Source organism: Apteryx mantelli, chromosome 10 (assembly GCF_036417845.1).
Source record: "Apteryx mantelli isolate bAptMan1 chromosome 10, bAptMan1.hap1, whole genome shotgun sequence".
NCBI classification, from domain to species: domain Eukaryota; kingdom Metazoa; phylum Chordata; class Aves; order Apterygiformes; family Apterygidae; genus Apteryx; species Apteryx mantelli.
In genome coordinates this window covers 1,084,556-1,109,972 of record NC_089987.1, presented here as the reverse complement: position 1 = coordinate 1,109,972, position 25,417 = coordinate 1,084,556, and the positions used below count along the sequence as shown (strand labels likewise).

Below are 25,417 nucleotides of genomic sequence, written 5' to 3'. Positions count from 1 at the left end.
GCGATTTTCATTTGTTGTGTCTCTTATTAAAATAAAATATTACTTATTTGAAGCAAATTCCGTTACATCAGCATATAACGCCTTCACTTTATGATGAAGAGGGATGATGTAAAAAATATTAGTAGCAAATTTTGTTTTGGGACTCTGCAGTCTATTTTTAAATGTGTGATTTGGGTTCTTGGAGACTGAGTCAGGTGAAAAAGAAGCAACAAAATGGCAGAGCAATTACTTAAAGAGGAGATCATGGAGGAATGTTGTCAGTTTTCAGTATGAAACTCAGTCGGTTTGTAAGGTGATATTATCTCCCCTATTGTAATAATCCATGCTTGTTTTGCAAATATAAATTATGAACACTTCAAAATCTGTAACACAAATCAGGATTCAAAACTGTACAATTTCTTTTGAAGGACCTTGTCTGTTAAAAATGTTCTTTTATTTTAGCAGGTTTTAGCTCTGGATTTAAGGAGATAAAACAACATGTTCAGAATTATAATGATGTAATTTGGACTACTCTTATGTTTAAGGTAATGCAACTGTTTCAGGTATTAACATCCTGTTTTCGGGTTTATGATAGCTTTAAAAAATTGTTTCAAGTTAAAAATAGACACAGAACATTTCAATCTCATTTTTTCTTAACTTTAAATTGTTTTAACTAATTTTAATTTTAGTTGTGATTTTACAATAAAAGCAAAGTTTACAGAATTTATCTATATTTGTATTTTCATATTTTATAATGGTTGTGAATTGAAAGAAGCTTGGCAGGTTACTGTAATTTCATGCCATTTCTTCATTCAATAGTGAAGAAATAAAGGTGAGCAAGAATGTAAAGTGGACTGTTCCTAAGTATACTAATTATTATAGAGCAATTTTCACTTGAAAAACATATGAACCTTCATCATATTTGTGCAGAAGTGGGGTTTCCAGAGTAACATGACAAACAGCATTATGTATCTTTTTTGATATATCTGCTACAAAATCTATTCTTTTATAAATTGATTCCCCATATACAAAATACATCTTTTATTTTTATGCTTTGCCAAAGACATTTATTTTTATCTTAGTATGTTATGTATATATATAGTTATATATAAGTATACAAGATAACTATAATGATTGGCTTCTAAATAATCTCACAATGAAAAATTTGCATGAATTCTAAATGTCTCTTTCTCAGAAAATTGGCTTGGAATGCAAAATAAAAACAGATTTTAATTTTTCAATCCCTCCCTCCAAAAACAAGCAATAAAAACAGACCAACAGTAAAAGCAGGGAAAGAGCTTCAAGAACGAGGCTGACCCTGATCCCAGAGAGCAATTCAGAGCGGGGCTGCGGGCGCCTCTGCCTCCTGCCCGCGGCCGCCCCATCTCACAGTGATGGTGACCATGGGCTGCGGTGGCAGCTGTCACTCGCGTGCCCGGGGACCGCCTCTTGGCTTTGACCCGACCCTTCATATTATTTCAGTTCCATTTTGCATCCACTCTTACTATAGATATTTCCATTCATAAAATCTTTTTCTGCTTTCTTGTAGTTTAAAGGCAAATGTTGATGTGTACCAGAAATAAATAAGATTGTAAGTAGAACCTATTCTTCAAAACCCACTGTTTGCTGGAGCTCCTTTTCTGTTCCCTATCGCATGCATTGCATTATATTTCAAAATCTATTTTTTATATTTTCTCCTGTCATTTATTAAACATCAGAATATTTTCAGTGTGCTGAAATCTTATGTATTCAGGAAATTTTGCCCAGCAGGGGTTCGTAGGGCAAAAGCTGATTGTTCTGGGCCTAATCCTGAGTATTGGTTTTTATGATGAAATCAAAAATATAATTGTGAAAATCCAGTGTGTCTTTTTCGGTCTCATATCAAGAATTAGAATAGCTAATGGCACAGCTACAGGGGATGTGAAAAGTCGGTGCATGCAAGCTGACTGCAGTTCTCGTTGTCAAAATTAAAATATCTTGTACCCTTGGTATCGTACAGAGTCCGTGTGCAGTTGGCACTTGGCAGGTAGATAGGGATACCAGTGGAGCGCAATGCAATGGGAATTGTGTGGAAAGTCTATGCAATAAAATGGCTTCTTTGGCTACTCGGTTTGCCAATATGTTGTAATGCATGCTTTTTTTTTGCACAGTATCAGTAGCGAGGAAAAAATATTGTGACTAATTTAAAATGGTGGAATGTAACTAGTAATTCCTTTCCCATGTTTCCTCTATCTACTTCAGCAGGGCTGGACTAGTTTGTTAGGAAAAAAGCCTTTTTGCAATTTTTTAATTATTATTCTTGATTTACATTCCAAGTATTTTCACTAACATTTTCTTGCTCTCTCGCTTTCTATCTCCTCATTTAATTAATGTTTCACTTTTACCTCGTTCACTGGATGGGTTGCATTTTCTCTCGGAGCTGAAGCTATTGCCTCCCTGTGCATCAGGAGGATAGGATTATATGTACTTCTTTCAGACCTGAGGCATTACTATTTCTTCACCATACTCAGCATCCAATTGTCTGGATCTATCTGGGTCCTAAATCCATCCTGAATTGGTTTCATAGCTGGCAGATTTGTGTGTTCCATCTTGTTTTGGAACTTGGCTTTCATATGAATATCTCAAATCATTTTATATTTTTTCAAGTAGAAATTTTATTACATGCAGACAATCTGTATATAACTAGTGAAAATGAGAAGATAAAAGGTTGATTGAAAACATGTCAAATTCTAGTTTTTGCCAGGGTGCAACAAAACTGATTTTTATTGTGAAAGGAACAGTGACAAAACCTCTTGTTTTAAATGAATGGTCTTGTGTTGCCCTGTGGTAGAGAAATGGTTAAATTATGCACTCGTTGGAGTATGAAGGCAGTTCTTCTTTGCTGACAGATAGTTTGACCAGTGTCAGGTTATCCCGATGCGTTCAGCATACCTTCATTGCATCATAAATAAAACAGACAAATTACTTTTTTTTCCTAGGGTGGAATAAGCACCAGGAAGGGGAGGGATAGGGATTGGGGGTATATGATGATTTGGAGGGGGAGAGTGAAGAATTAGAAGGAAAAGAAAAAAGAGAGAGATCTTTGCAGACACTCTATGAATCTCTGCTTGGCAGCTGAGAACAATGAGAAAAGCAAGCAATTACCTCGAATCCTTCCCCTTATCCAGACATAGGAAATATATTCCTGCCTGAGCCTTTTTTTCTTCTCTCTCCCTCCCTCTCTCTCTCTCTCTCTCTCTCTCCTCTCTCTCTCTCCTCTCTCTCTCTCTCTCCCCTTCTCCCTCTCTCTCTCTCTTTTTTTTTCTTGTATATCTAATTTAATTCTTAGAGGAAGGCAAGGCAGATGTAACAAAGAAAGGAGGCTCTGTGTTGATGGGCCGCTTCCTACTGCAGGACAAAGCTGTCCTCCATCGAAAATATTCTTTTTAATTCTGTGCCCTAGCAGACTTCTGTAATCTCTGCAGCAGCATCAATGAAAAATGAGCAGAAAGGTATTTTATAGCTCAAACTCTTTTACAAATTCCTCCCAAATAAAGTGGTGTGAATACTAAATCACCCTGTCCAAGTGCAGGAAGCTGATGTGTTCTTTAGCCTTCAGAAATCTATCCCAGAGGTGTAAATAGAACCCTTTTTCCAGATTTTCCTAAAATACTGTATTCAATGGCCTTTTTAATAGCAGCTTCTGTATTCTTCTGGAATTTCTATAGGATTTAAATTCTTGCTCTTGAGTCCTTTTCCCCCCTTTTTTTCCAAAGCAGCATCTGCCACCATTTCCTTAGGGTTGCAAAGTAAATAAGAGGGATGACCCCATGTTGTTCCCCTCTGGTTTTCACTGTCTTCGGTCCATTGACTCGCACATGGGAGAAGGGGGCATCAAACTTATTCTGCTCCACTGGATTGAGTTACATGTCCATGATGGTCTGTGGGCTGGGACTAAACATTTAGGTCCTGTGTCTCCTCATTTTACCATGAATCTTCAGCTTGTGAGAATGATAGTTTCCATAAAGATTCTCTGGCCTTTTAATTGCTGATAAACTTTTAGCTAGCCAATTTATTTTTTGTTCTACGGGAATAAATTAGGCAAGCATGCTTTCTGCTAACAGAATACTGCTCTTTTCAGTCAACTATGGTACATGCACAAATACCTGATTGCACAAATACTTGATGCTTTTGGTTTGCAACATGCCTGATTTATATAAGATTGTCTAAAAATGTCCTCAATTACTATCCTGCTAGAAGAAATTAGTGCAGTTTACAGGTACAGTGTTCAGGCATGGCTAATACTGTGTCTCACTCTTTGTGTGTCCTCCCGACAAACCTTTCCGTAAGTGCTGAGCACCCCACGTTTGCTGTGCAGCACCCTTCATGGTACCTGCCATGTGTGAGGTACTTGGAGACATCCCTGATGTTTGAAAATTCAGCCCAGTTACAGTAATATATCAGCACACAGCCCTCTTCAGCTGGGGTGGTGCAAGCAATTTGTCTCTCGGTCCAAATGTCACTGATCGGCTAGCAGTACCCTTGTGCGTACCCTCTTTTCCCAGGCTGCACTTATGTCTCTGATAGCTGAAATATTTGTAAAAGTCTGAACAAGCAGAGTTTCCCTTCCGTACAGGGCTCTTCAGTGCAAGCTTTCTGGACTGGGCCACCTCTCCAGCTGGAATTCCCTTCTGAGTCCGGGCATTTAGATATTCTTTTAGGGCACAATCAATAATTTTGTTTGTTCTGTACTTACTGACTTTTGCACACCTTTTCTTTTCACTGCTTGTAATTATCCTAACCCCTGCATATTATGATTTAAAAATTGGCAAATTATCTATTTCCAGGGCCTTTGCTTAAAGCTGCTATTAGACTTTTAATAATGTAAGATAAAAATGCTGTTCCTTAAGAATGTTCTTCAACAATATTTTTACAGTTGGGGGATAGGAAAGGAACATTACAGAAAATTTAAAGGAGGCTTTTGGCATTAAATCTTCACCTCTTCCACAAGATAACACAATTCCGTAAATCTGTGCAAGACCTTTGTTTAACCCACCCCCCACTACCACACACAAGATTTTATAGGAGCCTGTCTCACTGCCGTTCACAGGCTGTGTTTTACATAATACCCTTCAGCATCAGTGATATTAACCTTGATGGCATTATTATTGCTATTTACAGTTCATATGCTGGTAATGGTAAACCTGAATGGGATTAATAAAATAAATTAGGTAATGGAAATATTAATGCTATTAACAATCAGTAACAATACTTGACAATGTAAGAAAAGGAATAACCTGCCATTAACCAAGCAGAATAGAGTCTATCTAGCATATGCATAAAGATATCTGACACTTCAGTTTGATAAATCCAAGATTAATTTTCTTTTAAGAAACTTTTCTAGGGCCTTCGCTCTTCTCTTTTTCAAAACTTAGCTCTTTGCATGCTTTCCACTTGCCCCTTTGGGTGACTGAGAGGATGATGTGCTGCAGGACTGGCTCCCTGCCTGGAGTTTTGCAGTGGGGTAATTCACTATGGGCTTGATTCTGCTCAGCTGAGCTCAGTGTCATTTTGCCGTTGTCTTCTCTGGCACAGGATTAGACCCTGCAGCTTGATAGCGCCTCCTGCTGCTGCACACCCTGCTCCTGAGATGTCCCACATTGCTCTATCCCACTGCGAGCGCCAGCAGCTGCCCTTGTCCTCTGGTCACTCTCGTTCCCGTGGCTCCGCATGGCCTCCACGCTCGCCCCGTCTCATCTGTGGTGCGGCCGGCAGCGGGCTGCCCCACATGCTGCTGCCCAGGTGCACGCCAATGCCACTTTGCGTGGCCAGCAGTTGCATCCCAGGACAGCCCCGAGAGGCAGAGTATGAGCAGAGATACTGGAAAAGCTTTGTCCCACACTAACATTTGGAGGACAAGGATATTGTGTTTTATGATGTTGCGGAAACACACTCTCTGTTCCCTGAGTTTGGTTTTGCAGCAGACAAATGACATCCTCTCTTCTGGATGAGAAGTCAGAGCTGAAAGGCTGGTTGGTAATACGTGGCTGTTTCTTTTTGAATGTGTGATTTACATTTTTTAAAAGTCTGATGCATCGAAGTAGAGGGTTAATAAATCTGTTTTTGCAAGTGGTGCTGTTGAATGTCATTCCAGGTCCATCTGACTTTCACCCCCCTGTAGTGTAGCTACCCGCCTGAGCATTGCTGCGCTGGAGGGTTTCCAGGCCAAGTGGCGGACCTGACCCTCTTCCCGGCCCTGGGAGCTCCGCTCTGGCTGAGGGAGCCAGCCACTTGTTTTAGACAGAGAGAGAGAGAGAGATTTTATTAGGGATTGTGAGAGAACTGGTGGTTCCTGGTGTTTCGGTTGAGTTGACATGATTTTGTCAAAGCTCTCAAGAACAGAAATACAAATCTTTCTTCCTTTTCTTTTTTCCTCATAGGAAGTTTCTCCTCACAAAAGGCTAAGACAAGAGCCCAGATTTATCAGATGTGAGCATGTTTCTGATATTTTTTGTAATGATGTACTGAATGCCATAATATAGTGTTGCTCGTGAGTCTAATACTGAGAGTATATGTGGCTTATTTAAGTACACTGAAAAATTCTCAGCCTAATAAGGTGGGCAAAGGTTGGTAAGAAAAAAGCGTCGCTATTTTTTTTCCACTTACAAATGCTTCTTACCAATCCTTTACAGCTGGCTAAAAGCTAGGATTTCTCACACTACGAAAGAAAGTGAGACCATAAATAAACCAGTGCAGGACACCTGGAAAGAATAAAGTGCCCTTCTAAACCTTGCAGTGGACTCAGGATCAATGCATGTCTGGTTGGTGCATGAAAACAGTGTGGGAAAATGAGCTCAGGCTGCAGAGGTAGAAAAGCAAAGAAATGCTCTCAATTTTTTCTTTTGTAACAATTTATCTTCTGAAAAATACCTTTTTAAAGTTATTGATATTAGTATTCTGCTGAAATTTGGATGAAGGAGCTCTTTCTTTTATTCTGATAGTGCTGTGTTTAGTCAGAATAGAGATTGAAACCTATTTCTCAATATAAACCCAAATTTCAATGCCCTCAACTACTTCAGCAGAAAATGGATCAGCTCAAAATGCCATTCGGGCAGGGGATTCCTGAGAATTTTGCAGATAAACATAAGATGTTTTGACAGTCTAGTTACAGGATCGACTTGTCTACTATTCTCTTTTACATTTTGGATTATCTAGTGTCCAAATTTTAAATGTGTGGAATTTTGCCTACATTGAGAAAAAGGCTCTTTTAATAACTTGTGTTCTCTTTGCTTTTTGGTGGGGAGAAAAAAGCTAAAAGACCTAAAATACACCTTAGAAAACTTTTTAAAGTATAAATTGGCTTCCTCTTGATTCTCAAAACCATATTTTAGAAGTGACTCTAGAGGAGTAGTGGACTTTGATCTAAGGACATGAAATATCACCACAGAAGTCCATTGTTTCCCGAGCAGACCTTATCTCTGATACAGTCCCTGCCACTCTCAGAACCTGATATTCTTTTTAGAGCATGTCAGACTTCTCCCTTCGTTATCCACACAGGAAACAGATAAATAAGTATACACACTTTTCCTTGGGCTCTGAAAAAACTCAAAGGTGAGCCCTGACCTGACAACTCGTTCTGCGTTTTGAGGGCCCCGTGTTGGTGAAACAGCTCGCCACGTGCTTCTGGTCCTTTGCTAAAGTGCGAAGTGACACCCATAGCATCCCCGTGTGTCTTTCCTTCCTGTGAAAGGAACTCAGATGTAGTGTAAAGCACATAAAAGAGTGAGCCTCTGGCACGTGCTAAATTAAATATATATTACCAAAAGGTATTTAATACTTATGCATGTTGTCTCCATCTTTGCTGCTCCACTACTGACTGCCAAGGTATTTCCTATGTGATTCATTTCCTTTAATCTGCTGTTGTCTGATTCATTCCCTGATACTGCAGTCCACTATTTGATGTTGCCATTCACTGTCCTGATGGGATTACAGTCTCCCAGGCACTAGGCTGTGGCATTACAGAAAGATTTTGGCACTGGCTGATAGACCAGAATGGAAAAGCTTTCTCTTGCTCATACTAAGTGAAACCACTGTAGACAGGAAAGTAAATTCAGCAAAACTGGAAATTGATAAATTATTGTATTTTAAAATAATGTGCTTATACGTATTTGGTGTATTTTAATATTGATTTAATACTGATATGTCAACATGGAAGCACTTCATGAAAGAGGCAAGACTTTTGGTCCTGTCGTTACAGAGTAATCTTGAGATACTAAGAAAATTCATCTCTCTTTTTAAATTGATATTGGCCTTATTTAGCCATTAGGCATTAATTAGCACCTATTAGCATTTGAAACAATATTGTAGATTATTCAAGGAAGTATACTATTTTCTGTTTAGTTAGTTCTTATTGAACTTAAAATGGCTGCACTGCTTTGTAAAATGGATCCTCACTTCTGTATACATAGAAATGGAATTAGCAAACATGAATTGTATTAAAAATAGTGGTTCCTATTTTATCTCATTGCACTTTGCCTTCCTCCTGTTCCCCCTCTCCTTTTCTCCTAAGCTATCTCAGCCTCTTTTGAGAGCGTAGCAAATAGTCATTACATTGGAGATTTTTTATCCACTGGTTTAACTTGCATATTTCTGCTTCTATTGCAGTGAAGCTGTAAGACTGCTAGTTAAAGTTACAGCATGCTATTGTTTTTGCTACGCACTTTTACTCTGATGGCTTATAAAATTGCCTAGCAGAATTCACACCAGGGTATGGCCTGGCATAAGATGTGTAAACTTGGGAATAATTTTTTTAATGTTACAAAAAATTTCAAAATACAATCAACTTTGCTATTTTTAACTTTACATCATTCTGGCTGTGCACATTTCTAAGCACCTTCAATTCCCATTTATTTTAGTGCTCAACATCTCCTAAGAGCAATTCAATATCTGAAAGGTTTGGATCCTAGAAGGGTTTTGTAAGAATAATGCCAGACACAAGGAGGGGGGTGGGTCAAATGATCAAAGAGAGGGAGTTTAATATTGTTGCCTGAGCCTGGTTTGAGACTCATGTTTTCTAAGCAGGGCTTTTTTTCTTCTTTTACACTGACTTGAAGTGAGCCCTTTGGCAAGTCACTTAACCCCTAAATCTGTTTGTTCCATTTGAAAATAATAACACTGTGGTGATAAGGATTATATAAGTACTAATTATTATTATTCATAATTTTACACCAAGTTGGGCTGGTGTTAAGCATAATTATTTTTATTAGAGAATAATACTGGAAACAACCATTTATAAACCTCAGTAAATATGCAGAAACATTTACTCTTAAAGTTTCATGAAGCTTTTTATGATTTCAAAACATATAGTGGTTAACATTTCTAATTAAGCTATCATACATGCTGCATATATTATGTAATTATACTAGACACACAAGGAGTAACTTAGAAATTACAAGACAAGGACATATACACAAAAAAACAATTAAAAATGTGAAGGCCATAAAAGGCAGAAAGAACAACAAATTTCAGGAAATTAATAGTCTAGATTAAAAATTATTCAGTATCTTAACTCTAATGGAATACCATTTTAATATTCAGCATTCCATGTCAATATTGGATGTTTAAATCCTGAAATGTGAATTTCCATGCTTTTGTGACTTTGACTCACAATCTTAACGTCCTTTTAATGTACTTTTTGTTGTGTAAATCTGTGTAAGTACCATCAGCCATCAAACTTGACATCTGACGGCGTGATGTAGACCCAGCCTGCATGTATTAGGGCTTTTTGTGTTTGTGCAGTGGAACCTACTTACACAAATTCCATTGAAGGCATAAACCTGTAAAAGGAATACATTTTCTTTACACTGAAACAATAGACCTGCATCAAAGGAACATCCAGGAAAAGAATAAGTCATTTCAAAAGATAAATTTCTTTTCCACAAAAAGGCAAAATGTACTAATGGTCCTACCCACTGAAGAAATGAATTTGTTGATTTATCAGTATGGTATGAAGACCAAATTGGAATATAGATAATCATTTAAAAATTATCAAACAAAAGTCCCACCAACACCTTGTGCATTTAATATACTACTAAGGTTTGAGATGATTTAAAAAATTTAAGGAAAATGTGAATGAGAACGTTCCCAGCATCCCTAATGCAATTCTTTTATTCCTACCCTCTGAACTTCAGCATACAGCTAAAGCTTAGCTTAAACATTAAATTATAAAAAACAAGCCCCAAATTATATTTTTAAATGCATTCAAGCTAAGAAATGTATTGCATATGTCCAAAAATAAAAAGGTAACAGGGCAAGGCTAGCTAAGGAATTTAAGAACAGTGGGGCCAGCTCAGCTAGCTGTGGGCAGACATTTCAGCCTCACGCAGGGTTTACAGAGCGTGATCTACTGAGTGGACAGAACTCTGAATATTTTTCCTCAGCGGAGACCCGGCACCAAATGTAGCACAGGTTGTGGGTCTCTGGACGAGCCTGGAAGTCACCTTTCTGGTGAGGTGTTAATCCTGGTGCCACCGGGGGGGAAAGGTGTCTTCCAGCCACTCAACTTGGTGAACAAGACTAGGAGTCCGTTTCCTGAAACTTATGTCCCACCAGCTCCCACCAGCAGCCTCTTATGCTTCCCAGCAGTGGGGAAACAGGAGTGAAGGAAACGGACTCAGGAGCTAGGATTTTTCCTCTGGCATGTCAGGGGCTTTTTGGCATTTGTTTTTAAAGATTACAAAGGGGATAGCCATACCAAATATGGTGAGATCTCTGGAAAGTGCCAGGGAAAAGTCAAGTTTTATGAAGTTGTTTTTTCAGTATATCCTCCAAATTTCTGGGTACGTATAAGGGAGGGAAGAAGGGAATGGCACCATGTGCCTGGAAGCAGCAAGACCCAATACAGGCAGCTTAGCGACTCAAGGTGTGCTGAAGAACGAAGGTGTCTACATGTGCATCAAGCTGGGTCGCTAGGCTGCAGTTTTCTGGCACGGTGGCTCCGAGGGTTCCTTGACTGACATTTATACAAGGAAACCCAGGCTGAAGATGGAGCTGTAGGAAAAGGTGTTCTGGCTGTGCTTCAGAAGGCTGCATCTGAGTGCTGCAATACCAAACCCCTCCTCACAGAGGAGGAAGGAGGGAGAACTGCCCCTTTGCCAAATGCACCTGGAAGTGGCATTCCTTCAATAAATGGCTTTAAGCTGATTTACAGCCTAGTGATACGAATGGGTCAGTTGACTCTAGTTGCTCCAAAGGGAGAGAGATAATAGGAAGAATTTCTATTTCAAGGAAAAAAGTCTTGAGCATGAGGCAATACATGGTACCACTAGACTTCTCCAAGGCTAGATGTTGTCTGGATATTTAGCAGCCTTGTTGGAGGTATGCCAGAAGGACTGCATTTCCTGTACAAAAAAAGAAGAAAACCTCTTTAGAAATGTTGGTAGGAATGCAGCTGAGATGGACTGTGTTAAGCATGGGATTTGCCCCAAGTGGCAAAAAGCCTTGTTAGTGCTCTACTGATAATGTTAAAGTGGTTTGCCCATGGTTAGAGAGCACATCAAGAACTGCACCATGGAGTCTTACTAGCTACTCCATTACTCCATATGGCACACTAAAGGCATTCATATTCCTGTAGGAATTTAAAGTGTATTATTTACCTACCTGACATACTTGAGTTCTAAGTATACTTTTATTGGTATCTGCTCTGTATTTGGCATTCCTAGTTGGATTTTTGGCCAAATTCTGCCCGTAAGTAGATTCATTGCTGTCATTTGGATTTGTAGTGGCAGAATTTGCCCATTATTGTGTTATTTTAATTCCCTCAAGAATCTAATGAAAATTAAGTGAAAAAATAAGGCTTTCTGTATTCTATTTTCAGAATGATGGATTGATAGAAGGACAGGCGACTTGTACTTGTAGGCTGAAGATTTTATGCATATATACATAACAGATATGGAGAGAGAATTTTTCCCTTATGGCAATGGAATGGTTTTGATAGTCTTCATTAAAATAGATTTGAAAATACCATTTGTTTTATGTTTAAACCTTAAATTAAATTTTTCAATAATAAAGTATGCTTATTATAACCCAATTCTATCAATCACTGAAATGAACAGCACATTGGTGGGTTCAAGCAAGTAAATAAATGTGTTATTTTACTGCATGTCAGAAAGCTTTATCGGATAGAATTCTTCCCTCTGAGGTAGTGGGTTATAGGTGTAAGCATCATCTCAAGGATTTGTACTAATGCAGAGTGCTGATCCTGCTTCTCAGTGCCTCAGATAGAGGGTGGCAGTTCACATGAGATGTAAAAGCAAGTTGCTCTCTGTCCCAGCAGAAGTTCCCATGGTCCCTTTGAAAAGGTTAAACTCTCAGTATCTCAGTAACCTCTACCTCTCTGTGTACAACATATTTTGAGATATATGTGATATGTGGTATTGTGTAAGGATATTTAAGTTGTTGCTGAAAATCTTCCAGCTGCTGCATTTGTCTAGAGTCACTGTGATTTTAAACTGATTATTTTAGTAAGTGCTTTGAGAGACCTTGAATAAGAATATAGTTTTAGATAAAATTCAAATAGATTACGTTCTCTGTTGGAAATAGGCACGGGTATGGAAGGTGCATTGCTCTTTGGTCAATTTAGGGATTTGCACTGCACAGATCTTGCCAAAAATTTTCCTTTGACTTCACAATCAAATAATTGCCTACAAAAAGTGTATCACATCACTGTAGGATGGCTAGCCTTTTGACTGAACAGATATTGCTGGGTGAACTTTGACCATTTCTGAGAGGCATGCAAAAGCTTTTAGATGTATTCGAGCTGGGCTGTAAACCACCATATCCAAAGCTCATTTCTGCCTCCACAAAAATAGAGGCAGCTCTAGAAAGGAAATACAGCCACCGTTCTGCATTTGTATTTCTACGGGTGATCGTCCGTACTAGCCACACACCCTGTTTTCCTTCATGTCAAAACAAAGGAATGGGAAAGGGGGTGGTGAACGCCACTGTCTTACCTCTGTAGAGAGCTGAGAGGCAGCCGAGGTGTGCACAGACATGGGAATGCGGACATACACGGAGTACAGAAAAAGTCTAGAGACAGTCCCTGTTGCTAGAAGAACCCTGTTGTTGCCTGTTGCTGTTGGGCAGACCTGGGGTGGAACAATTTCCCGTGGTTCCTTCTTATGGCTGGTTAGGGCACACTACCATGAGCTGAGCATGGCTAACTGACTGCTCTTGGAGCAAAGCCATTTTCTTCTCACTGCTCTCTCTCAAACGAAAGCAAACCAAAACCTTTTTACAAAACTTGGGGGAGTTTTATTAACATTGCCTATGCTCTCCCTTTGTTTTTGCTCCTCTGTTTTCCAAGCCGTGTATCGTTTTTCCTCTTGTTTCAGGTCGTGAAAGAGTCATTAGACATCCTCAGAATTTTTTTTAGTGGCTTGTCTGGATGCCGCGGTGGAATATGTCATGTTCGGGGCATGAGCAGTTTAGGCATCCTTATGCCACTGTGTGCCTTCAGCACCAGTGCCTGAGGCTCAGCAGGATGCTGCCATGCTCTGGCTGCTCTAGTGTAGGGCACGAGGCCTGCTTCTGGGCCCCAGGGCGTGTTCCACCTGGGTTAATATTAAGCCAAAAACCACTTCTAATCTCTCTAACACGTGCTTCCAGCAGACACCCCGCTTTTCTTCTGCCTGTTCACCTTCTTTTTGCTACAGAGGGAAGCTCAATCATCTGCTACACTTCTGTACTTTTACAGTCTAATTTTTTGGGGAAAATGGTTGCCTGACTGTTTTCTTCAGAGTCTAGGATACTCCAGGGGCTGTAAAAGGTGCTGCTGACAGGCAGAGCGGTGTTTTCATTGCACCAAGGACATGATACGCTGCAGGCCAGTTGGTATCTCAGGCCCTGTTAGGCATCCTTGAGGCAGAGGACAGGGTCCCTTGTGCCGAGTGGCTCTGTGCTGCTGCAGGGATTATGCTGCACGCACCGGCTCACGGCAGGCAGTGCTGGTCATGGAGCATAACTCTCGTTAGCTCCTAGCTGAAAGCCTGTGCTCTTGTATTCTGTAATACTGTAGCTTGTGAGTGCTCTGTGAAAGGAACCCCAAATAAATCATATTACAGTAGCCTGGAGAAGAGGTCACAAATCTTTTTGAAGAAGAAAAGAGCCACTTCTGACCACAGCTGAAACATGAACTTCCACATGTATCCTGTTATAAAAAAATGAATTCCATGTTGGAAAACTTATCAAAATGTTTGGGCATAGCTCATAGACAGAGGGAGCTACTAACACTCAAATGACACCTTCCAGATGTTCTCCCCCAACAATTATCAGTCTTATCCAGGTCAGCCTGCTGCTCCATTTTCACCCCACAAACGTCCCTGGGCAGGCAGAATGGCAGCCTCCAATGGCCATTGACATGTTTGGCAAAGGTGGGAATATTCTGGCAGATTAAATAAATTCTGAATATTTTGTGTTATTCGTCATTAATATGGGTTGAAATGAAAGAGTAGGGGTAGAGTTCTGAGCTCCTTTCTTCTTTCAGCCTGGAGAGGACACTTTCCCTTTACCCCCGGGGTAAGCAGAATTTCCAATACAGATTTCTCTGTTATTCCAATCTATGGTTATCACCATGCAGAGTGGGACCTATATGTACATTACACACAAAGGTGATAACAGCTTTTAGAGGTGGTGATGTAGCAGATTGTCAGCTACCATGAATATCAAGGAGAGGAAAGTGTCATGACAGGTTGAACTCTGTTACCAAATTAGTGGAAAGCAGGAGAAGGTGAGTAGCACTCCCCTGATGTGAGTTACTTTCAGTGATGGGTTTTGGTTCCTGGTATACAGCGGTTAATTCAAAATTCCTGTGGCACTCCCAGTTGTCTCAGAGGGCTGTGACACTCCACTCTGGATTTTCAAACTCTCCATTTTCTTTAATGTTCAAAAGTCTTCTACTTAGTGTCAGTCTAAGCTACCAAGCCGTACAGTCTTAATGGGGCACCAGTCACTGTGTAGTTCAGGTACAAGTGAAAAGTTAGATAAATATTTTCCCCAGAAAGATAATGAAGAAGAAAAATATGTATTACCAAATGACAGGTGAATCTCTTTGTAAAGAGATTTTGAAGATGAAACACAAACAACACAGCTTACATGGATCTTTTGTTTTACAGGATATATAAAAGCACAGTGATCAGTTACAGCAAAGCCCACAGAAGTGGTTACTTCTAGTATGTGAACAGTTTTGAGGAAAAGGGAGTTATTAATTTAAACAAGAAATAAGATAATGCCTCATCTGGGCTGGCAGTACCTCACTCTCTCCCCCACTTTTTATCCCTCAAGAAGTAAAAGAACTGAGAAACAGAAGAACTTTATTTTAAGGAAAAAAAGAAGACAAAATTTAGATTGATTTAAAACTTTCAGAATACATGTAAAACTAACATTCCTCAAACACAAAATTTTTGGGGTGCAAATTTGTCACTCCTTAGATTAATGTTAACTGCATTCTGCTGTTTGTGACTTGAGGCTTATGATGTCATTTCATGTTTATCTATGAATGAACCTGGGTATAACATAATGTGAACATGACAAAGTGTGATGGAATGCCAAAAGCTAAAGAGAAACATATGACTTCTGGACTGAATACCTGCTTTACCCTAGTATCTAATAAGAAGAAAACTGGGATGTGGAAACAGGGTGAACAGTAAGAAGAGAAAAAAATTTGGCACGTCTTTTGTTGAAATTCAATCCTCTCCCTCTCTACTATGCCCAGAAACCATCTGCAAACTTTTCAATCATTTTTTAGGATACAGTGAATTTTATCATAATTTCGTCAACCAAAACCATATGTGCTTTTTCTATTGACAACATAGAATAACAAAATCATATTTGCTCAGACCACAAGGCAGGTAATAAATAACTGTGGACACAATGCTGCAACTTAAGGTTTTTCAAAAAAAGTATTGAATATTACCAAAAAATTTAATTTGGGAGGTAAAGTAAACTTTTGAAGAGAAAACCATCTGAGAGAAAGCTTGTGGCTCAATAACTTTTCCCTTCCTGTTAGACCAGTTTTAGTTTGGTGTCCTGAGGCCATAATAAAATGAGATCTTCTACCAACTGCCCTTGTACTTGCATGGAGTAGATGTACATGCAAACTGCAGGTAGTTATGGCCCTGTTCCTGCTATGCACACATTTTCAGATGTTATTGCACTCAGCCATTTTGGCTCATGCTAGCCATTACTCTGGGAAGTGTGAATCTGGGAGGTGAAAAGATTAAATGTGAACTGAGGTAATTTAGGACATGGTTCTTCTTAATTAACCAGCCATGAAATATCTTTCCTTACTGGTGTTAGACAAGCTAATCTTTCAGATGTGACCAAATATTGCCATAATCATGCAAAAATTCTCACTCTAGATCATCAAAATAGTCCCGGTCTAGATAGGCTTTGGTGACAGCCAACATTTATTAATCCTTTGGGTCTAAAAATGCAAAAATTTGGATGCACACATAGCTGAACAAAAGGTTTCAGTGGTTCGGGTTTCTTCACTCAGCAGTCTGTGTGGCATGGGCTATGGTGCCCTCATGCCCGTGTGCTGTAAGAACTTAGGACGTTCAGCCGATTGAATAATGAATGAGAATTCCTTCTGTCATCTTCCCTTTGATGTAGTTGATTCTTTACACCTATTTTTTGGAAGTTTATTATTTGTGCTGTAATAACATTCTCATGACACAAATGGATTTTGGGGGAGGGCTTAGTGCTGGGACCTGTGCTGCTGACATGGTCACAGATGATCTGGGAGAGCAACACGATGGAGTTTGCTGGTGATACCGAGAGACTCAGGGCAGGGAAGGCTGGGGCAGTCTCTGAAGAACTGAACAATGTGAAGGACTGGGTGAGACGATGGCAGGTGAAATTTGATATAAGTGATGCAAAGTGATACATATGGGGAAAAAGCACCTAACTGCCCATTTAAAAGATGGGCTCTGAGCCCATCTGAGGGCATCTGACCACTACTACTCAGGAGTGAGATCCTGGGGTTATAACAGATCATTCAGTGAAAATGGTGACTCAGGGCTCAGCAGCAAAATAAGAAAAGAGCACAGGAAATAATCACAGAAGAGCAAAGATAATATCATTTTGCCATTTTATACGTGCATGGTGTACCTGCATCTTGAGTGCTGAGTGCATGTCTGAGCCCCCTCTCCCCCATCTCAAAAAAGGGTATAGAAGAAATGGAAAAGGTTCAGAGAAGAGCAACAAGGATGATCAGAGCTGCAGAGCAGCTCCGCACCAGGAGCAAGCACGGACACTGGGACGCTTGCTAGGAGATGCAATGCACATGCAGCAGCCCTTTATACCACACATAGTTAAGGAGCAGAAGTGCTTGCTGCAGGAGGCAGTCGATGCTAAAATTGGGTTCAAAAAGCTGCTCAACAGCTTCACGGAAGAAATATCCATGTAAAGCTATTGCAGGCAAATAGAGCTGCTCTGGGGTAGGAAGTGCCTCAGCTGCAAATAATGGGAGATTGAAAGTGTTGGGGGATTATTACTACTGTCCTGTTCATATAGTCTTTAAATTTCTGCTCTCCCAGATGCTCTAAAGGACAGGATCCTTGGCTACCCAGACCTCTGATCTCTCTCGGTGTTTTCTAATGGTCTCATTAGCACGTTATGAGGAAAAATGCATTAAATATTACTTGCAGTTTTAAAACTCTACTGTTGTCATTTCTGAGCTCTAGCTATGCTGCAAAATATCTCTGTTTGCATATAGTCAGAACGAAGCTTGTTAGCCTCTACCTTCTCGCCATCTGCTACAGACATCTGGGAAAGCATATCCTTACGATGAAGCACCATGAAAGATGAGCTAAACCTAGAAGACAAGAAACTGTATTATTGGCCCAGATCCGGACTTATAAGGAACTACTGGAAAGAAATAAATAGGGAGGAAGGTGTAAGTGGCAACTGTTCTGAAGTGTAGGGTCCAAGCATGAGCTCCCAGTGCAATTTCTATGAAGAAAAAGGGTTCATGTGGTCTTTGGCTATGTGACAGTAAATGGTGAACAGGAAGGCAATTTTACCTTTGCAGAAGGCATTAGTAGAGACCAGTACTGAAACACTGTGACCAGTTCTCATGTCACATTTTCTCATGTCACAACATTAATTAATTTGGGAATTTGTGAGAACTCCTACATGACTTAAAAGTTGCCTAAAGCACTTTACAGGACTCAATCTTTTTTTTTTTTTTTTTTTTTTTTGCATAAGCTAAGTTCAAATGAAACCCTTCCCTGTGTATGTGTATGTGTGTGTCTGAATGGAGAAAGATTAACCACTGGAAGAAGTTTTGAAAGAAGGTGGTGAATTCTTCATCTCAGACTATCTATAACCTGGACAGGAAACTTTCCTGGCCACTGCTTTAGCTTTACTTAAACCAGCCTTTGAGCTCAAAGGATGAAAATTTTTATAGTGTGGTTATACCGAAGTTTGGATTGTGTGTTTTTAAAAAAAGTCTATGAATCCATGTGTAGACAAACATATGGTTTTAATATGATTATATATTACATTAACAAATATGCAATTGTCATTGTGTTAACAGTGATAAACAGCCTTAGTGTTTTATAGTAATGCCTCATTAGGACTGACATGAGGACTATGGTTGGATCTTGGCCACTTGACTTTGCGTCATTGCTCTTTACCTGTGTGTACAGTGGGTGTAGAAAAGCTTGCACTCCTTTGCAATGTGCTCTGAGATCTGATGATGAAAAGCTACAGCTAGAGTCCCCTAGTATTAGGAATGTTACTGTGTTCTTTTTCCTTTATTTGCTTTAATACAATAATTCTCAGTTTGTTGTCATTAGCCACAGGAGAGGATTCTGCAATATTAGTTGCATTGTTCTTATTTTTATACAACAATCAGATAAACAGAAAGTCATAATCCTTGTTCTGAAGAATTTACTATTAAAAATGATTTGTGCTTATAAGTGTATAGGCTTGAGGTTATACATGTTTATAGCATCAGATAGGACAGAAAAGAAAACAATACCTCAAAAATGCCTTAGTAAACCATTTAATCAGTTCAGGAGATGTACACATTAAAAAGAAAAACATGCAGTTTTCTTTGGGATCAAACTTGGACACTGTGATGCAGGTCACACCTGAACTTTTCATATAAAGTCATCTTTTCTGGAAAGATTTACTCAATGGGGAAAAGAGGGAGAAAATACTGTCCTAACCATGGCTTTAGGCTGCTGCCCAGCCAGAGGAGATATGAGGTGTGACCAGCAGCCCTCCCGTCCGAGAGGAGCGCGGCCGCGGCTGGCCACGTCAGAGTGCTTGTTACGCAGCGCTTACCAAGGGAAGGGCCCTTCTTGCAGATTAGGAAGCAACATCTGCGGCTACATACCTAGAGAAAAAACAGAACAGTAGCCTCCAAGACTGATTTTGACAGTAATAATAATGTATATATTCATTATACAAGACTTCAGCTGGGGTATGGCTTTGCCGTGTTGTGTGCTGTACAATCAAGCAGGAAGACAATAGGTGTGCCTTGAAACATTCCCAATCTAAAAGCCGCAAAGGAGAAGGAAGGAAGTCATGTAATTTTTCAGCAGTGATAATGATAAAATAATTAATAGACTTTTCAGGTCTTTAAAGCCTTCCTGCTAAGGTCCTTGATGATCTTAATGAATAATCAATTAAAGCTTTTTGAGATTAGTGAGTATTATTATCCCCGTTTTATGGATTAGGTGACTGAGGTACAAAGGGATTAAATTCTCTGTCCCATATCTTTTGCCCATGTTAGCCCTCCTCCTGCCCCAAACCCTCTTAAATATAATATAAGTGCTAGCATACAGCAAGTTACAAGAGTGCCTTCTGATGGATTTTTTTTTTAGGATGACACAATGGGAGCATGAGAGAGTCAGAGTGAAATTTAGCTTGGAGTCTGTGCTTTTATCCATTAGTTAAAACTTCTATTTTACCTGATGGTTGCAGTAAATCCCAGTTTTGCAGTTGTATTTAACAATTTAATTATGTTACTAAGATATTGAAGGGAGAAAGTTGGAGATTATATATGCTGTTTGGGAACCTATATTGAAATGCTGAAATGCATTTAATAGACAAAAAGAGCATAAGAGAATTACGATGTAGATAGAAACTTGGTTAACAGTCGACAATAATGCAAGCAGTACTACTTTCCTCAGAAAACATGCATGACATTGGGAACGCTTCAGACAAAATAATGCTTTAAACTTGGCTTCCCTAAGCCCTTAGGTATTAGTTCTCCTCAAAATGGCTGTTCTCACAAATAAATCTGTGCACACATGCTGGTCAGAGAGATACAGTGCTGCTGTCACCTTTAGACCACAAAACCTACAAAAAAGTGGGTGTGAAAGGCACCACCAGTGTTAGTAATGGTCTTCTTTCTCCTAACTCCTGTGGCCTGTTATAACTGTGGGAGGAAATTAGCACTGCCTTAGGACATTGCCAGCACCTGGGAGATCCACCTGACTTCTGGCTCCAGAGCTGACTAAGGCCGCACCACGTTGTAGGTTATTGCTTCTTGCAGGTGGTGTCTGGAGGGATAGCTGCCTGCTTCCCGGGCTGCCCGGCAGTGCTGGTGCTAGTGCTGTCATCCTGTCCGACGCTGATGCTGTGGCCTTGGTGTAAGCACTGGAAGAAAGCTGATTGTGGCAGGAGGTGGAGAGGGTGTTTTGTGAGGTGAGCCATGCAGAAGTGGGTGTCCCTTCAGCTGCAGGATGGATGAGATGCCCGAGTGTTGGTAGGTGAGGTGGTGAATGTGTTTTTCTCAGGTGGGGAGAGAGGCAAAATCCCCATGTAGCTTGGGTCTTCTCCCACTGTAGCTGAGTGATAAACAAACTTTGTGCATGCAGGTGTTTCTGGTGACAGGGAAATGGGGATTTTTTTTTTTTTTGTAGAGGCTGCTTGATTTATTTATTTATTTATTTATTTCCCCCTTGAGGATCACCTTCTCCAAGTGCAGGAATGGTCCATCCTAAGGAGCAGGGTGTCAAGTGAAGGTGGCAGGAGGCTTGCATGGGTGAACAAGGAGCTCCTGACAAAACTTAAACATAAAAAAAAAAAAAAGTTGAAATACAGGAAATTCCACTTAAACATAAGAAAAAAAAAATTCCCTTTTTTTTTTACTGTGGGGGTAGTCAAACACTGCAACAGGTTGTCCAGTGAAGTTGCGGAATCTCCATCCTTGGAGCTATTCAAAATCTGATTATACACGGCCCTGAGCATCCTGTTATAGCTCACCCTGCTTTGAGTTAGGGGGTTGGACTAGGTGATCTCCAGAGGTGCCTTCCAACCTCAACTATTCTCTGATACTTTTAAACTTCTTTCTTAAACTATGGACACCAGAACAAAATACAGTGTTTGAAGGATGGGTTATCTGATACCTCTTACCATCTCCAGTTTGTTACCAAAGGGAGGTGCCTTTCGGTGACAAGTTCTCCTCAGAACCACTGCTTGCCGCAGTGTGGGTCCATGTGTTTCACCAGCTTGTCGGGTCGTGATGGTGTTAGCACCCCTGTAGAGATGGCTCAGCAACGACTGCACGTTCATCCAACCTTCTGTGCTCTCTCAGTTGGAGAGCGCAGCCGTGTTTCCCTCCCCGAAGGAAACCTTCCAGTGACGGTGCACCTACATCAAGCTATATGCACCCCATTAGAGACACCTTTCACCTTCTGAGCTGTGACAAACTACATTTGGGCCCAACATTTAACCTTCTGTACAGCTGCTGAAAGAAAATGAACTTTCTTGTTGAACTTATTAAACTGCAAAAGGAATTGTTTGACATAAGCTTTACTTAGCAAATCGGTATCTCCATGAGATTTAGGGAAAATGCGGCAGCTATCTGATTAGTGAAAGATTCACTGGAAATATCCAAAAGTCTTTGTTTCCAAATATAGCAGAGATGATATTTTTTTCTCTAAGAAATACTGTTTTTCATCCCTCTGACTGTTTACTAAAAGAATCTGTTTTGTCTCTCTCTATGTGATAAAGAGACAATACTTGTTCTATTACACAAATGCAGTCTATTTTCCTAGAAATACTAGATATTTCCGTCTGGGTAGATTGAAAGGGAGGGCATACATTTTGTTTTTCAGTGAACTTACATATTTTTTACTTTTGAAGAGGTCTCATTAACACCTAATTTACAGGTAAAGGAACTACTTATTTCTTCATTTTTGAATACTGAATGGAGAGTATTTTGTAACTATTTTCTGCAACATGCTTGAACCTGCAGAGTCCATGACATCTTTTATAACTCACCTTCACCTATCTATTTGTCTGTGTTGTAAATTCAACTGCTTTTAGCCTCCTCTTTTTTTCTCAATGTTTTAATATTGCATCTAATATTTAACAAGCACAGAAATGATGAAAATGCTATTGAATGTGTGACATAGAACTGTGAATTGAATCTAGCCTGCTAAGAGTCCCGTATTTAACAGTTCAGTGTGTGTGTTTGTTTGTTTTTTTTTCTTCCCCCAAACAGAAACCGCTACAACAGTACTAAAGTACTTTCAAGAGGATATATGCTTTGCAGGTTCAGGTGCCAATAAATACAAGAATCCTATTCTAAATATGTTTTAAAGAAAAACATGATTACAATTTCTTTCACGGTCACCTTAGTTTGGAGGCCAGAATTTTAAAAAGCACCTTCTACATTCAGAAAACGGAATGAAATTCCGTGCGGGCAGTTCCCCTGCGCCACCACGGGGTGTGATGCTAACAGGGTAAGCGCTGGGAAGGGAAGCTTGGTTGAAGAAAGTGCTACTTAAAGTAAATGCTAATGATTTAAAATGTTATTCCTTCTGTGCTTTTAGAAGGGGGGGGGAGGCGGGGGGAAGTAATAAAGGCTCCCAGCCTGTACCTCATCTCCAGTCACTCCAGTGAAATTCCCAAGAGAGCATCCAGGCTCCCCTCTCCGCCTCTTTAAAAATGGTGGACCTGGAACCACTTACAAGAGAGGCTTAATAAGAGGCAAATGTGTTTTATATTTTGTATCTTGTTAAGTGAAAAAAGATGGATTCTCACAAGTAGTCTCCTGGTGCAGATCTGAGTGGTCTATGCATGCAAATGTTGTGATGCTTCGTCTGCTAGCGTCCCTGTTCGAGTCCCCCTTGGCCACTTAAAATCCCCCCCCCCCCCGAGCAAGCAGAAATGAAATTGCTTCATTTGTACAATGGACCTGCAGATCTAGGAAACTTGTTTCTATCTGATTTGCTGATAATTTACTCACCCCCCCATCCCCCCCCCCCCTTTGAGAAAGAAAACCATGTCTCAGCTCACATCCCTTCCCTAAGGAAGAGGGAATTGTTTCACAAAGCTGAGAGTATGATTGAAAGCAACTGAAAAAAATTAATAAAGATTTACAAAAAGATGGCACATTTATTACAGGACAAGAAAAACCCTTTGCATCTGAAAAATAGTAGTAAAATTTTTAACTTACATTCCTGCCTGCTGAAAAACCTGCTAGAAAAATGTAACTATTAAAAATATACAGTATGTTATGTGAATGTGTGTACTGAACAGCAAGACATATTCCCCTTCTGATAATCTTTTTTTATGACCTTTTGGTGCAAGATAGTGCCATGCTTACTGTCTGCTTTCACTATTCAGTGTTGAGGAAACGCATTATATTTGCCTTTGATCCAGAGATCTGGATTGCTAAAACTGATGGCCGCAATTAAAGACAGTCCTGTTGAAAACCTGACCTCTGTCTGCTCTCAACTTCATGTAAACTTTTCAATATGGATGTAATTTGGTATTAAATTACCCATGCTTTATTGCTTTTTAGCACAGCTCTGTCCTGTTGCCTTTTAAAAATATAAAGACTAACATAAAAGAAAAATTGCAGTGTATCTGCTTAATTATGTAATTATATACTTGTTTTCCTACATTTAGAAACCTTTTTGGATACATTGTCTATAGAAAAGCAGAAATACTTGAGATGAATTACTTTTCTGTGTTCTCAGAGCGTATCCAGAACAAAATGTGTAACTGCGTTAAGAGTTCTGTTACTGTCTTGAAGAGCTTGCATTGAAATGTGTTCTTTTGTTAGGACGGCAAAATAAGCCTGTGAGGTTTTTCCCCAGACCTTAAACATGACATCAGCCCATGATTTTCACTCTGTGGTCTTGTAGACTTTCTGTTTGAATGAGGACTAAACTCCTCAGCTTTAGGAGATCATGGAAATCACAGACAACATGACTGGAACAGACTTGGAAGCAGCAACTAATCTCTCACCACTTTTTTTTTTTTTTTCTTTTCTTTTTAAGTGGAATGTAGTGGCCAGGAGTCTATGGATTCATGTTATCTTGTGCCAGCTGCTACTGTGTCAGTGTTCCAGTGCCTCCATTCAGCTCCTCCTTTATCCTGGTCAGTGAAGGTCTGGGCTTGCTGCAGCCTCAGCCGTAGCTCACAGTCACTTGGACATCCAGGTCCTTGAGTTTCCTCTTTGTAAACCTCCGTTACCTGCATCTCCTTAACCAAATATCTAGTATTTGATCCATTATGCCTTCCTCCAGGCACTCAAGGATCATGCGTTTTGATCCTGAAATGATAATTTTCTTTTTGCTGTGGCCTTCATGCGCGGGGTAGCACATTTATTAGCAGACAAGAAAATTACTGTACATCTGAAAACAGCACTAAAATTGCTCCCTTCTGCTCACTGCTTCAGGGCTTCTCCAGCCTTTTTCAGCGTAGCTCAGTGTTTCTGGCCCCTCGTTTTCACTTCAGTGCTTTACAGTTTATTAGTTTGCAGTTTGCTAGGTGCATCAGTGTTAACTTGGCCTGCTGCAATAAGGCCCATCTTCACCAGCATGAAGAGAAATCTGTGCACCAGATCCTTGGGCAAATACTGTCACAAAGACAACTGTGTCTTGATTGCTGTGTTTGCACTTCTTCATGTCAAAAGATGGTAGGCTGCCTGCTAGAGAGTCGTGCTGCTGCTCACAGGTAAAGCAGTCTCTTCAGCATAGCTCCGAGTTTTTTATTCTTTGGATATATGCAACATCCCATTTCTAGAACATGTTGTTTGATGTGATAAAATGCAGTTATCTGCATGCAGTCAAGAGCTTCATTTTTATCTAATAAATTTTGTTTAAGGCGGTGTGTTGAACACATCTAACCTTGGCCAAGAAGAGGCAATGATAACATCTTCTTGGATGTTGCCCCACTAAATAAAAGGGGGAGTATGCCTTCTTGAAAGGCCATCTCTGTGAAGGTATCAAAAAGCAATCCTCGACTGCAGCGGAACAATGGGTTTTCTGTAAGCAACACCACTGTGGCTGAGACATCTGTTTTTCCTCAATCTGTAACACAAGGAGGAGGTTAAACTTAAGGTAGATTTTTCACACTGTGTGAGTATAGTGGGAGATGGCACTTCTCCAGGTAGTGCAGTGAAAGGAGGAGGTGATTCTGCTAAGCT

General features: G+C 40.0%; 1 long non-coding RNA gene across 2 annotated transcripts in view; it reads left to right on the top strand.

The window, feature by feature from the left end:
* The first annotated feature begins 478 nt into the window (after positions 1 to 478).
* The window catches only part of LOC106498821 (uncharacterized), a 352,888-nt gene continuing 327,949 nt past the window's right edge, over positions 479 to 25,417 (top strand). For both annotated transcript variants that reach the window (XR_010885271.1, XR_010885270.1), the window contains exons 1-2: positions 479 to 524; positions 1,529 to 1,570. This is a non-coding gene — a long non-coding RNA (uncharacterized lncRNA). The remainder of the gene's footprint in view (positions 525 to 1,528; positions 1,571 to 25,417) is intronic.